This window comes from Lagenorhynchus albirostris, chromosome 10, assembly GCF_949774975.1.
Source record: "Lagenorhynchus albirostris chromosome 10, mLagAlb1.1, whole genome shotgun sequence".
Taxonomy (NCBI): domain Eukaryota; kingdom Metazoa; phylum Chordata; class Mammalia; order Artiodactyla; family Delphinidae; genus Lagenorhynchus; species Lagenorhynchus albirostris.
In genome coordinates, this window is record NC_083104.1 from 72183282 (window position 1) to 72197899 (window position 14618).

Consider the following 14618-nt stretch of genomic DNA (forward strand, 5'->3'; position numbering starts at 1 on the left):
GGCAAGAGGGCAGAGATCAGGACCACCATTGTCCATCTCTAGTCCTTCAAATCAAGATTTCACCAACTTTGGACTTCCCTGGTGGTTCAGTGGTTGAGAATCCGCCTGGCGGTGCGGGGGGACACGGGTTCAAACCCTGGTCCGGGAAGATCCCACATGCCATGGAGCAACTAAGCCCGTGTGCCACAACTACTGAGCCTGCGCTCTAGAGCCTGCGAGCCACAACTACTGAGCCCGCGTGCCACAACTACTGAAGCCCGCACGCCTAGAGCCCATGTTCCACAAGGGAAGCCACCGCAATGAGACACCTGCGCACTGCAACGAAGAGTAGTCCCCGCTCGCCACAACTAGAGAAAGCCCGCATGCAGCGACGAAGGCCCAACGCAGCGAAAAATGTAAAAAATAATTTTAAAAAAAGATTTCCCGATCTTTAAGTTCAAAATATGGGAAGGAGGAGTCCTAGCCCGTGCAGAGCAGCTTCCCACAGACACCCCCCAACAAGTCGGAGCCGCTGGACTAATTTTTCTTGCATTCTCCATTGGACAGAACAGCCACACCCACCCTATTTTCTTAGCCACCTTCCCTGGAACTCTGATCACCTCTTTCCTCAAGAGCTTTCTAAATTTGAGTTGAGTAATGCCACGGCTCTGACCATTTATTTTAATTTTTTTCATGAAAAATTGCAAAGAACCTATCATGTCCAAAATTACTGTAAGTCAAATAGATTATGGTATATCAACCCTATGTGACTATTAAAAGTCACCTCTTGGAAGTCTAAATATATATTTTTTTAAAAGCTAAGAATACATCAGGTGAAGGAAAAAAAAAGCAAGAAGCAAAACAGAATGTGTCTCAATGTTGGCAGTGATTTTTTTTTCCTGGATGATGGAGTTATAGGTTATTTTTTCTTATTGCTGCTTTTCAACATTTCTCATCCTTCCAAAATGAATGTGTTCAACTTTTTCTTACCATAAAAGAAATTCAGTAACATTAAAGAACTTTTAGAATAAACTAAAAATTTGGGGAATTCCCTGGTGGTCCAGTGGTTAGGACTCGGCACTTTCACTGCCGTGGCCCGGGTTCAATCCCTGGTTGGGGAACTAAGATCCCACAAGCCTCGTGGTGTGGCGTCAAAAAAAAAAAAAAAAAGTAAAATGTTAAAAATCACTCATGATTCTATTTGCTTCATAAAACCACTGCTGTTGTTTGACTCCTTTTCCTATCCAGCTGTTTTTACACAGAACCTGTAATGTTATATCCTGGTTTTTTTTTTACTCCTCATCATATATTGATAGTCCTTAAAATCATAATTTTTGTGATGGCTGCATCATAGTCTATGAAATAGATACACCCAAATTTAACCTAGCCCTCATTATTGGATACTTAGGTTGTATTTACTTTTTGCCATTATAAATTCATTCAACAAATACTTACTGAGCATCTATGTGTTACTACTCCATGCCAGACATCATCCTAGGCACTGGGGCAGGCACTGGGGCTACAGCTCCCAGATAAATAAAAGTGCTACAAATTTTCATGCATATAGATTTTTTCCCCATGTTTTAGGTTCCTTCCTTAAGATAGAGTCTGAATTGATGAGTGACTGACTCAAAGTTGTGAAAAATGAAGAGTTCCTTTTCATTAATGAAATTCACTCGCATTCACTGATGAAACAATAAAGATACTTGAAGCTTTAGAAGTTGATAGCATCAGATTGTATCACTTACTACTCCCTCATGCTTTGAAGATTTTAGCACCTGGCTTGTCACTCTCTTCACTCTCACTTCTGTCAAATTCTTGGTGATGCTTGATTTGGCACCACATAGACAATTTTCCCAACATGTGCGATAGTTTGTTTGCAAAGGTGACCACTCCAGTTCCTCTTGTCCCACATGACACTTCGCAGTGATTTTGCTGCTCCTTGCAACAAGAGGTGGAGTCTGTTTCTCAACCCCTTGCATCTGGGCTGGTCCTAGGACTTGTTTTGACTAACAGAATGTGGCAGAAATGACACTGTGTAAGTCCCCAGAGTCTGGGCTTCAAGAGCTCTTGCAGCTTCCCCTTTGCCCTCTTAGAAAATTTCCAACATCATGTAGAGAAGTCCAGTCTGGCCTGCTGGAAGATGAGACGCCACATGAAGGAGAACTGAGATGCCCTGAGCAACATCCACCACATATGAGGTCCTGTTACACAGCCCCAGTCAAGCTTCCAGCTGACTGCAGCCTCATGGGAGAGCCCTGGCAAGACCAAGGGAAGAACCGCTCAGCAGAGCGCAGCCATATTACCAGATCAATGGTGGATGAGCAGATAAATCGTCGGTAAACAGATAAATGGTGAGTGTTTTAAGCCACTATGTTTTGGGATGTTGTTAATATGGCAGTAGATAACCAATAAAACCAGCTTCCCATCGCCTTGGTTTCTTCTCCACCAATGAGAAGGATGTTCCCACCCAAACCTGTTACTACCAATTGCTTCACACAGTCCATAATCTCAGTTTTAAGTATCACACTTTCCTATTACCAACTCCTATCTTTTCAGCCCGTCGTACCTGGACTCAAACAATTCTGGGTACCTAGGTATGTTTACTTTTTTGCCATTATAAACGAATTCAACAAATATTGAACTTGGATCCACTGGGATCACTCATAAGGGTCACTAGACACTTCGCCTTCATGGGCCCCTCCCTCTATGAGAGAATATTAAAAGTTATATTTTATGATTACCTTGGTATCAGGATGAATATAATCCAGGCTGGATCCATTATTATATATTCATTTTTATTATATTCACTTTTTTCTTCTGATTTTAAACTAAATTAAAATTAAAATATTTTGTGGGCCCCTAAAACTATTGTGGGCCTTCGGCACTATGCCTCCAGGGATAAGACAGCCCTGTCTCTCATCCATTGATCCTACCCCCTTTTCAGCAACACCTACTCCCATCACATCCACCCTTCCCTCCTTACCCAGCTTTGATTCAATGATCTATCATTATCATCAGCTCCTTGCATATACCAACTCCCCGGCCCTTCTCTCCCATCATATTCATCTGGGAAGACCCCACCGCAGTGACTTCTCCAGCCTGCACCCAAGCAGCTGAACGTGGCTGGAAATAACACATATCTAGGCTGACTGGTCTCCCTTAAATTCATGCCCTCAAACACCCTTTGTGTCGACCATCCATGCTCCTGCCTTTCCCCAGTTCTGTGCACTCTCTCAGCCCCCTCGACGGCTATTTTTGCTTCCTCCTCTCTCCTCCAAACCTCCAGCCCCTCCTGTTCCTCCTCCCTCTGCTGGTGGTCTTGTTTCCAACTTCATGAAGAAAATAGAAGCAGTCTGAAGAGAATTTCCACGTGCTTCCTCCGCCTACCTACATCTGTCTCCATACACTCGCATCTGTTACCATTGATGCGATGCCAGTGTTCTTACACAGGTGAAGCCCTCCCTCCTCCTGGGCACTAGTTCCCATCCCTTCTCACCTGTGTTACTATGGGGCCCCAGCGGTTCTCCACATCCCCTCTGCATCATCAGTTTGCTCTCTATGAGATCATTTTCATCATCCTGTCTCCCATCTTAAAATAACCTCCCTCAATCCCGTATTCTCTTCCAGCTACATTTTTCTGCTTCTCTTTACTGAAAACTCTTCAGAAACATTTGTCTATACCTGCTGTCTTCGCCTCGTCTCCTCTCATTTTCTGTTGAACCCACTCTTGCCCCACCACTCCACGAGATTTACTCTTGTCAAGGTCACCAGTGCCCTCACCATTGCCAAATCCAACAGTTGCTTCTCAGTCTTCATCTTGATGGCTCTGTAAGCTGCACTGGACACAGTGGTTCCCTGGGCTTCTAGGCTCAATCTCAGGAGCTTGTCTACCTACCACAATGGCCGCCCCTCCTCAGTCTCCTTTGCTTCCTCCTCATCCTTCCAATTTCTTCCACAGCCCCAGGGCTCAATCCTCAGACCTCTTCTCTTTTCATTTATTTACTTATTTGGTTGCACTGGGTCTTAGTTGTGGCAGGCAGGCCCCTTAGTTGCAGCTTGCCGGCTCCTTAGTTGTGGCATGTGAACGCTTAGTTGCAGCATGCATGTGGGATCTAGTTCCCTGACCAGGGATCAAACCCGGGCCCCCTGCACTGGGGGCATGGACTCTTAACCACTGCGCCACCAGGGAAATCCCCCTCTTCTCTTTTCTACCTTCACCCACTCCCTTCGTGATCTCATCCAGCCTAATCACTTTAAATACTACCTCTAAGCTAATGACTCCCAAGTTTATATTTCCAGCTAAGATGTATCCTTGAAATCCAGCCTCGTGTATCCAACTGCCTGCTTGACGTCTCCACTTAACCACTGACCAATAAGCAACTGAGACCTAGCATGTTCAAATGCAAACTCCTGATTTCCAGCCCCCAGTAGTCTTCCTATGTCAGCCTCACCCATATCAGTGAACGGCCAAGTGTTTTAGGCTAAAATCCTTGGCATCATACTTAACTCTCCTCTTTCTCTCACATCCCATGTCCTGCAAATCCTGTTGACTCTGCCTCCAACCGACAATTTGTCCACTTTCCACAATCTGACCTCTAACACTTGGGTCCAGGCCCCACTATCTCCTTCCTGGACTACTGCAACAGCTTCCTAACGGATCTTCTATTATCATGAAGCAGCTGAGGTGATCCTGATAAAGTGGAAGGCAGCTAAATGCCATGTGATATTCTAAACTGAATCCTGAAACAGAAAAAAAAAAATCATTAGCGGAAAAACTGCTGAAGTCTGCGTAAAGTCTGGAGTTTAGTTTACACAAGGTACCAATACTGGCTTCATAGTTCTGACAAATGTACCACGGTAATGTATAATGTTAACACTGGGGCAAACTGGGTGAATGGTATATGGGAACTGTCTTTACTATCTTTACAAACTTCCTGTAAGTTGAAAATTATTCGGGGACTTCCCTGGTGGTCCAGTGGGTAAGACTCGGCGCTCCCAATGCAGGAGTCCCAGGTTCGATCCCTGGTCAGGGAACTAGATCCCACATGCATGTCACAACTAAAAGAGCCCGCATGCCTCAACGAAGATCCGGTGTGCCACAACTAAGACCTGGCAGAGCCTAAATAAATATTTTTTTAAAAAGGAAAATTATTCAAAATAAAATGTTTATTTAAGAGATAGAGGTCATAATTAAGTCACATCTCTGCCCAAAACCTTCCAGTGGATCCCATCTGACCTTGTTCCCTACACTCCCCCTGCCTTGCTCTGCTCCAGCTAAATTGGCCTCTGTGTTGATCCTCGAACACATCAAGCATATTCCCTGCCTCAGGAACTTTGCACTAGCTGTTCCCTCTTCCTGAAATGCTCTTACTCAGATATTTTTGCAGTTCACTCCCCCCATTTCATTCAGTCTTCTGTTCAAATTTCATTTTAGTAAAGAGGCCCTCCCTGGTTATCCTATATAATAACCCCATTCCCACCTCTGGCATATTTCCATTACCCTACTTTATTTTTCCCCAGAACACTTTTTCCACCTGACATGTGTATGTATTAGCATATTGATATATAGACTTGCTGCCTCTACTAGATTATAAACTCCGTGAGGGGAAGGACTTTATTTTTCTTTACTGCTGTAACCCAGCTCTTGATTTATCATATCACATCTTGTACTGTGTAGCACTGAATTTGTTTTTCTGTCTTTATTGAGACTTGGGTTTGTTTCATGGTCAGGGTGCAAGATTTAGGTTGATGGTGTGTTCACTGCTTTCTCATAAGTTGGAAGAAGAAAAAAAGATGAATTTTCTGTGGGCTAGGCCCTTCCATTTAATCCTTACCCCAACCCTGCAAGACAGGCATTACTACTTTTTTTTTGACAGGCGTTACTATTATTCTGGTTTCGTGGATGAGGAAGGAGGATATACAAGGGGTTAGGTGACTCCCCCAAGGTCACAGAGCTAGTGAGTGATGAAGCCAGGGCTTTGACCCAGGCTGGCCTTTGCCCTGTGCCAAGCTACCGATCTAGGCAATTGTACAAGGGTATAGCAGATTGTGGTCTCCAAAAGCTGCTGCCACAAGATCTCCCACCCCACATGCTCTTCTTATGTGACTTTGACATTCCTCCCATTGAGAGATAGGGTCTACGTTCCCTCCCCTTGCCTTTAGACAAGCTTGTAGCTATGGTGGAAGTGATGCTATGTGACTTCTGAGGTTAGATCACAAAATATGATTCAGGTTTGACCTGATTCTCTTGGGACACTTGCCTTTGGAGACCTGAGTTGCTGTGTAATCAGTCTGATTGCCCTGAGGTCACCATGCTGTGAGGAACCCAAACTAGCCCCAGTGGAGAGGCCACATGGAGAGGACCTGAGACACATGGCTAAACAGAGAGGCCCGGAGAGCCCAGCTGCTCCAGCTCCTGCTGTTTCAGCTCCAACTGACAGTTGCATGAGAGACAAAGTCAGAACCGTCCAGCTGAGCCCTTCCTGAATCACCCACAGGAATCTGAGAGATAATACAATGATTATTGTCTTAAGCCACTAAGTTTTGAGGTGATTTGTTATATTCGGTGATAGATACCTGGAACAAAGGAAGTAACAAAATGTCAGAAGCATTCAGTGGGCAAGTCCCTTCTTTCTGGCCCTAAGTTTCCCTTGTAAACAGTGGGCATTAACTCAGTGGCCTCTAAAGATGGTTTCAGCCCTAATGGTTGGTGCTTATCTGTAATGATGCCACATCCCTCATTGTCCATTTTTTGCTGCCTCCTTAATACCCAGTCATTATCCCACCACACCATTATTCCCAGAGAGAAAACGAATGCCCTCCAACATCAAGGAATGTCTGTGGATCTGCTGGGGAAAGGAGATGGGCGCCTCTGGCCCTAATCTGCTTGAGATGTCTTGAAGTGGAGGTGTGGTGTAGTGAAGTAAAATGAACAGGATTTGGAATCTGGCCACTGATTGGCATTGGCTGTGTGACCTCTGAGAAAGTCTCATAACCTTTTTGGGCCTCAGTCTCCTCGTTTGTAAAATAGGGAGAATAGTACCAGCCTTCCTCTCTAACGGGGTTGCTGCGAGGGCAGGATGAGTTAGTGTGTGTACAAGCGAAGATATGTGTATAGGAGGTGGGAGAGTGGAGGCTGGGGTGAGTGGTTGCTGAGGCTTTGGGGAGGGGGTGGTCCCTGGTAAAGTCAGTTTACTGCCCTGGAGTAGGAGAAGGGGTTAGTGATGAGAGCAATAATGGGAAGTTGAACTGGGCTGTTCTGGGCTGTGCTGGGGCTTCTATCTCAGCATCTGTTTCTGTTCCACTATCTTTTTTTTTTTTTTTTTGGTAGCACTGGGTCTTAGTTGTGGCAGGCAGCCTCCTTAGTTGTGGCAGGGGGGCTCCTTAGTTGCGGCTCGTGGGCTTCTTAATTGCGGCTCACCAGCTCTTTAGTTGTGACATGCATGTGGGATCTAGTTCCCTGACCGGGGATCGAACCCAGGCCCCCTGCACTGGGAGCGTGGAGTCTTAACCACTGTGCCACCACGGAAGTCCCCCGTTCCAGTATCTTTGAGAATCCACTACTAGGGGTGGAAGCACGTTGACGTAAAGGACACCACTAAGTCCAGGCTTCGGCCTCTGCAAAACTTTCTAACACACACACCCCTCGCCTATTTAACAGTCACCCAGGAAAGAGGGCTTGTCTCACTGCTTGGATTTCCAAGAATCCCCTGAAACAAACCTATTTCTGGCAGAGAACTTTCTATTCTCTGGGTAACTGAGGCTTCAAACCTTAAAGCCATCCTCACCTCCTCTCTCTCCTCTATTCCCTTGTTCAGGCTGCTCACCAAACGTTGTCCAGTCCTCTTTCTCCTGGGACCCTGGGTCCATTTGGTCTCACTGTCTCAGTCCTTGTCCACCTTCCTCACCACACCAGACTCAAGACAAGCATTTCCTACCTGGTCTCTCAGCTTCAGAACTTCTTCTTCCTCCCACGCACCTGTTCTGCAGCATGCCTTGAGGTTAAACACTCCGCATCACCATCCTTGTCACCTCCCTCCCTGGCTCAGCAGCCTGAGATTGCTCCTATTACTCTTCAGGCCATGTGATGTCAAGGCAAGAGTACCAGAAGCTGCTTCAAATCCTGGCTCCATCATCTGCAGCTGACTGACCTTCAGGAGATAACTAACTTCTCTGAGCCTCAAGGTCCTCGCTGATAAAAGAGAGGAACACCCTATGTACCAGGCACTGTTCTAAGCACTTTAAATGCATGAACTCATCTGAGCATTACAACTCTGTGAGGTAGGTACGATGCTTAACCCTATTTTACAGATGGGGAAACTGAGGCACAGAGCACTTCAGTCATTTGCCCATGTTTTGCAGCTAGTTAACTGCAGGATAGCAACCCAGGCAGTCTGTTTCAGACACCCTGCTCTCTCTTTTTTTTTTTTTGGCCGCGCCTTGCATGTGGAATCTTAGTTCCCTGACCAGGGATCACACCCTCGCCCCCTGCAGTGGAAGCAAGGAGTCCTAACCACTGGACCACCAGGGAAGTCCATCAAAGACCCTGCTCTTATCCTTGGGAAAGGTGACTGGTATGGGCTGTCTGGTGCTAATCAATTCTTGTCTTTAATTTCTGCTTCACAATACAACTTAGTGGCTACTCTTCGGAGGACTTTGGGAACAGGTTGGGCTAGAAGACTGATGACTTTGGGATTCTCCTAAACCTACCTGAATAGTGGCCTCTTTTGGAGGGGTGCCAGTAGACATCTGAGACTCATTTCTGGCTTTGATCCCAGACCCTACCAGTAACTACTGCTCTAGAATACCCCAGATTCCCAACCCCTTGGATTTCCCACTTCCCTGAGCATTTCCTTTCTGAGTACCTGCCAATCAACTCTTCCTCCAGGGCCCCCAGCCACGTGGATTCATCTTTTTGGCCTTCCCACCCATCACCTTGGGGGCGGGTTCCCAGGTTCCCTTCCTCTCTCCCTAATCTCCTTTCAAACCAAAAGTTTTGTGTATTACCAACACCAAATAAGGATGCAGAGACAAGAGAACAGGGAGCAAGAGGAGCTCCTCATTCATTTGCATATTTATTGACCCACCCACAGATATTTCTCTTTCTCCCCATCAGAGCCTCACTTATGGTCAGGAACTGGGAAGGGATCACAGATGCTCAGTAAGCATTAGTCAAATAAGTGCAACAATTAATACGAATGAAAACAGGTACTGGGCCTTGACCTCAAGCAGCTTACAGTCTAGTAGGGCAGGCACACCCATTCACTACCCACACACCCCAAGTAAACAGGGGACCAGATGCACCTGTGGGGCCTGGACCTCACGGAGATCCAGGGGCATGCAGGCCTGGCCCTTGTCCTCACCAGGTAAGGGACAATCATCTGCCTGCTTGTTTTGTCCTGCCACTGCCCCTCCAAGCCAGTTCTGACCAGTCCAACAAGTAGGGGCTGCAGGTGGGCACTGAATTGGTGCAGGGAGGGAGTCAGTTGTATCCATGTCATCCCACCCTTCGCTGGGCCTTTCTGCCAGCACAGGGCCCTGACACAAATGCCCTCCCCCTCTGGTTGTTTCCTGTCCTCCACCCCCACCTCTCCCTCATAGCAGGAGTTGGAGGCAGCTGCTCAAGGCCTGAAATCTAAACCAACTATTGTGCCCCTCCTTTTGGCTTTGTTTGACTATGGGTGTTGTGGGGGGAGAGGGCTTATTATGCGCCTTAGGGGCTCCCTGAGGCGTGCCAAGTCTCAGGCCCTGGATGCCACACTTGGGGTATCTGGAGATACCTGCTCAGGGAAAGGAAGGAAGCTGGATGAGGGTAGATGCTGACTGTGGGCCTTGGGTTAGTTGAGAAGTGGCAGAGGGGGACACTTTGCCCGCTGATGTGCTAAGTGTGCAGTCGCGCAGTTAGTGTCCAAATGTCAAGAGAGGGGATGCATCCATTTGGAATCATGAGAGTTTGCAGATTCCTGTGCACAGGTCTGAAAGGGCAAGAGGTTCACCCATATCCAGAACTATGAGTGTAAATCATAGCACTACCAGTGCCCATGAGGGGGTGGTGGAGGAGACAGCCCAGGCAGGTCCTGCTCCAGCCTCTCCAGCAGCCGCTAAAGGAGCCATCCCAGGAGGTTTACCTGAAGCTTCCGGGAGCTGGGCCTCCTCTTTTAACATTTCATGTATGAACAGTTACTTGGTCTATGGGACAGCACGAACATTCAAGGCCAGGTTTCAGGTACAGACCTGGGATGGAGGGAAGCCCTCTTGATTCGGCAAAGAGACAGGGGATGGCAGAACAACCCAGATGCTACTGGGTCAGAGTGAAGTTGGACCTGCCAAACAGGCCCCAGTGCCATCCAGAAGAGGGAGGTAAGCTGGTGCTTCTGCACTTTCTGAGCTTCCCCAGGACTCAAAATTGAAGTCTGAGAAGGGAGGCACCTGCCCAAAGTCTGAGTGGGGAGACAAGCCCTGCCCTCAGGGAGCCCACCAGAAGCCAGAAGACAAGACTCAGTATCATATAAAGATATACGGGATGTATATTTTAAAGTTGTTTTTTTTTTACTGGAAATATTTTTATTGTGGTAAAATATATATAATATTTTCCATTGTAGCCAACTTTAAGTGTACAATTCAGTGGCATTAACATTGATTGCCAACATTCACATTATTGTACAACGATCACCAGTATCCGGCTCCAGAATTTTTCATCTTCCCAAACTGAAACTCTACACCCATCAAATACTAACTCCCCATCCCCCATTCCCCAGCACCTGGCAACCACCATTCTATTTTCTGTCTCTAAGAATGTGATTACTCTAGGAACCTCGTATAAGTGGAATCGTGGAGTATTTGTGACTGGCTTAATGTACATAGCATGGTGCCTTCAAAGTGCATCCATGCTGTAGCATGTGTCAGAATTTCCTTTTTACGGCTGAAAAATATTATATTGTGTGTATATACCACATTTTGTTAGTCCATTTGTGCTTTACAGTTGGGTGGCTTCCACCTTTTGGCTATTGTAATAGTGCTGCTGTGCATAGCATTATTTCATATATATCAGTGAAGAAATATTTATTTGAGTTCCTGCCTTTATTAAGTATCTGTTAAGAGTTAAGTGGGTTTAAGAATATTTAAGAATACAAGATCCTGCAAAGAGTCAAGGTCTTGATTTATTTATTTTAAAAAATCTTTATTTATTTGGCTGCGTCGGGTCTTAGTTGCAGCATGTGGGCTCTTACCTGGGCCCCCTGCATTGGGAGTGCAGAGTCTTAACCACTGGACCACCAGGGAAGTCCCTATTTATTTATTTATTTATGGTCTTTAAAATTACATTTCTTAGGGACTTCCCTGGTGGCCCAGTGGTTAAGAATCCGCCTGCCAATGCAGGAGACACAGGTTTGAGCCCTGGTCCGGGAAGATCCCACATGCCGAGGAGCAGCTAAGCCCATGTGCCACAACTACTGAGCCTGAGCTCTAGAGCCTGTGAGCCACAACTACTGAGCCCGCGTGCCACAACTACTGAAGCCCGGGCGCCTAGAGCCTGTGCTCGGCAACAAGAGAAGCCGCCGCAATGAGAAGCCCACGCACTGCAACGAAGAGTAGCCCCCGCTTGCCGCAGCTAGAGAAAGCCTGTGCACAGCAATGAAGACCCAATGCAGCCAAAAATATAAATAACTAAAAATAAATAAATTTTAAAAATTACATTTCTTAGACTCCCATCAAATTCAACATCCCAAGTTAGGAAAAAGACATTTATACATAATAAAAGCTTATCCACCAGTGTGGCAGTCATGGACTTCTATTAATAGACAGAAGAATTAGGAAATGTGTACAGCTTAAATCTAGGGAAGCAGACTGAGTTTTCACCTCTTGAGGTTTTGAAAACATTGTCAAAACAACCAGGTAAATAGGGTTCAGCTTGTCTAATCAGGTCATAAATGAGAAGATAGGTAGCCTTTCAGCTTCAAACTATTAGTAGATAATGTCACTTGCAACCAGAATGGCTGAATATGGTTTAAGGCCCTTCAAGCTAACATGATGAACAGTTCAAAGGACTATGGGGCTGAACCCAGGATGGTTTCAGCTCTTTTCCCAGCAGTTTCCTCCAATACCTGCAGCTCAAATTGCTGTCTTATTCTAAGACCCACTTCTTCTTCCTTTTTAAAATTTTTATTGAAGTAGAGTTGATTTACAATGTTGTGTTCATTTCTGCTGCACAGCACAGTGATTCAGTTATACATATATGTATGTTCTCCTTCATATTCTTTTCCATCATGGTTAACCACAGGATATTGAATATAGTTCCCTGTGCTATACAATATGACCTTGTTGTTTATCCATCCTATATATAATAGTTTGCACCTGCCAATCCCAAATTCCCAATCTTTCCCTCCCCTAACCCCCCTACCCCTTGGCAACCACAAGTCTGTTCTCTATGTTTGTATGTTTCTGTTTCGTAGATATGTTCCTTTGTGTCATATTTTAGATTCCATATATAAGTGATATAGGGTATTTGTCTTTCTCTTTCTGACTTACTTCACTTAGTATGATAATCTCTAGGTCCATCCATGTTGCTGCAAATGGCATTATTTCATTCCTTTTTATGGCTGAGTAATATATATATATATATATATATATATATATATATATATATATGCCATAGGTTCTTTATCCACTCATCTGTTGATGGACATTTAGGTTGTTTCCATGTCTTGGCTATTGTAAATAATGCTGCTATGAACATAGGGGCGAATGTATCCTAAGACCCACTTCCATTCCGAAGCTCTCTTCTGCTAAGTGTGGACACCACACAAACATTCATTGCAATGGGGAGACTGGATCTACATGAGTGAAATCAGGAGAAAGAACTGTCTCGGACCTGGGTGGATTGTGACCTGGGAAATACTTGCCCATGCTTACTCAGGTGGGCCCTACAGCCCCTGTAGCCCTGTGGACACCAAGGTACAGTCATGAAAACTACCATCAAAAGGTAGTTAGCTTGACTCTACCACAAATTGCAGCTACTTCGTAAAACCCTGAAAGCCTAGAAGAGATCTTTAATCTTTACCGCCTTCCTCATAGTTCTTTTACAGTGAGAGTGAACAAGTATGTAATTGTGGTCTAATGAATGTATAGGTACACACGCATGTGTGCATTTGTACGTCCATGGAGAAAGGAGTGATGAGGTCAGCCAGCCTCCTCACAGTAAAAAGAACTTTATCTTACATATTCTAAAAGTTAAAAACTCTGGAGGACTGTGACTCCCTTTCTTTTCAAAGGTATATTTATGTTTACTGACACTTTCCCTGTTTACAAAATATAAACTTAAATCGTTTTTCAGGTTTATATACCCTAAGTTTGTTTACCTGACAGTTCATGGGCCTCCCTCCTCCTCTGGATCCCAAAACAATTTAGGGAAAAGTAGAGAGACGATCTTTCTTTTCTCTTTCTTCTTTCAGTCAGATTCCTTTAGCAAAGAGTAAAAGTCATCTCAAAAAAATCTGAGTTTGTGGTCTTATATCGCAACGAATGTCACATTTTGAAAGTTTATTAAATTAATAATAATAAACAGTTGAATGGGATTGAAAAACGTGGACAGGATGAGAAATAAAGATGACTGACCCGTCCTTCCAAGGGCCTGGGGATCTTTGCTTTTATTTGTTGTGCTGTTGGAGGAGTGAGTGCTTGAGGCCAGCTCCACCAAGGGACAAACTGGGCTCCCAACCCTCGGCCCAGGGAAATGGGACACCTCTCCACTCTAAAATGTTGATGAGCTGTAGAGGGGAGAAGAACAGGGGAGCAGATGGAATTCCTGGACAATTGTTCCGGCTGTCACCAGAGAAGACAGGCAGGAGGGAGCACTGGATAATTTACAGAGGAACAGATGCTGAGGCTCCTCCGGAACCATCTGGCCAAAAGAGGCCTGGGCTCGGGGTGGATTTCGTCTTTAGATCTGAGTAAACTCCTCAGCCTCCTGCCCATCCCATTTCCTCTACCTGAACTGGGGCTTTCCCAAGAGAGCTCTGCTCCCTGAGGACCCTGCTCCAGAGTTCCACCTGGCCCTCATCCTACTCCCTCCCTCCCTTGCTGCGTTTGGCTTCTGTCTTCATTCCCATTCTTGATATGGCCAAGTTTGGCCTTAGGGACCTGTACCTTCCATTTATGCATTTCCCTATTTTACAGTATTTTCAATTTCTTCTCCCCATCACTACATTCCAAAATCCCTCTATCACTTATCTCCATGCCATTTATTCATTCAATAAACACTTATTGAGTACCTACTATACCAGGCATTGCTTTAGATACAGTAATGAATGAGAAAAAGTCCCAGAGCTCTGGAGTTTGCATTATAGTGGGAGATGGTCAACAAACAAAAATATAATATGTCAGATAGTGATAAGTGCTGTGAAAGAAAACATTAAAGCAGGGTAAGGGAGAGTGACTGGGGATGTTGTTTTAGATAGTTTGGCCAGGGAAGGCTTCTCTGAGGTGCTAACATTTGAGCAGAGACACAATGAGAGGAAATATCTGGAGGAAGCACATCCCAGGCACAGGGAAGAGCAAACCTAAAAGCCCTGAGGCAGGAGTATTCTTAGTGAGTGGCAGAATGCTATGCTATTTATTTCTTAAGTATTTATTGTGTGCCA

At 45.3% G+C, this 14618-nt stretch overlaps 1 non-coding gene across 1 annotated transcript; it reads left to right on the plus strand.

The window, feature by feature from the left end:
• The first annotated feature begins 1028 nt into the window (after positions 1-1028).
• Positions 1029-1100, plus strand: TRNAE-UUC (transfer RNA glutamic acid (anticodon UUC)). Its single transcript has one exon. It is a non-coding gene; the product is annotated as a tRNA-Glu (tRNA).
• The last annotated feature ends 13518 nt before the right edge of the window (positions 1101-14618 follow it).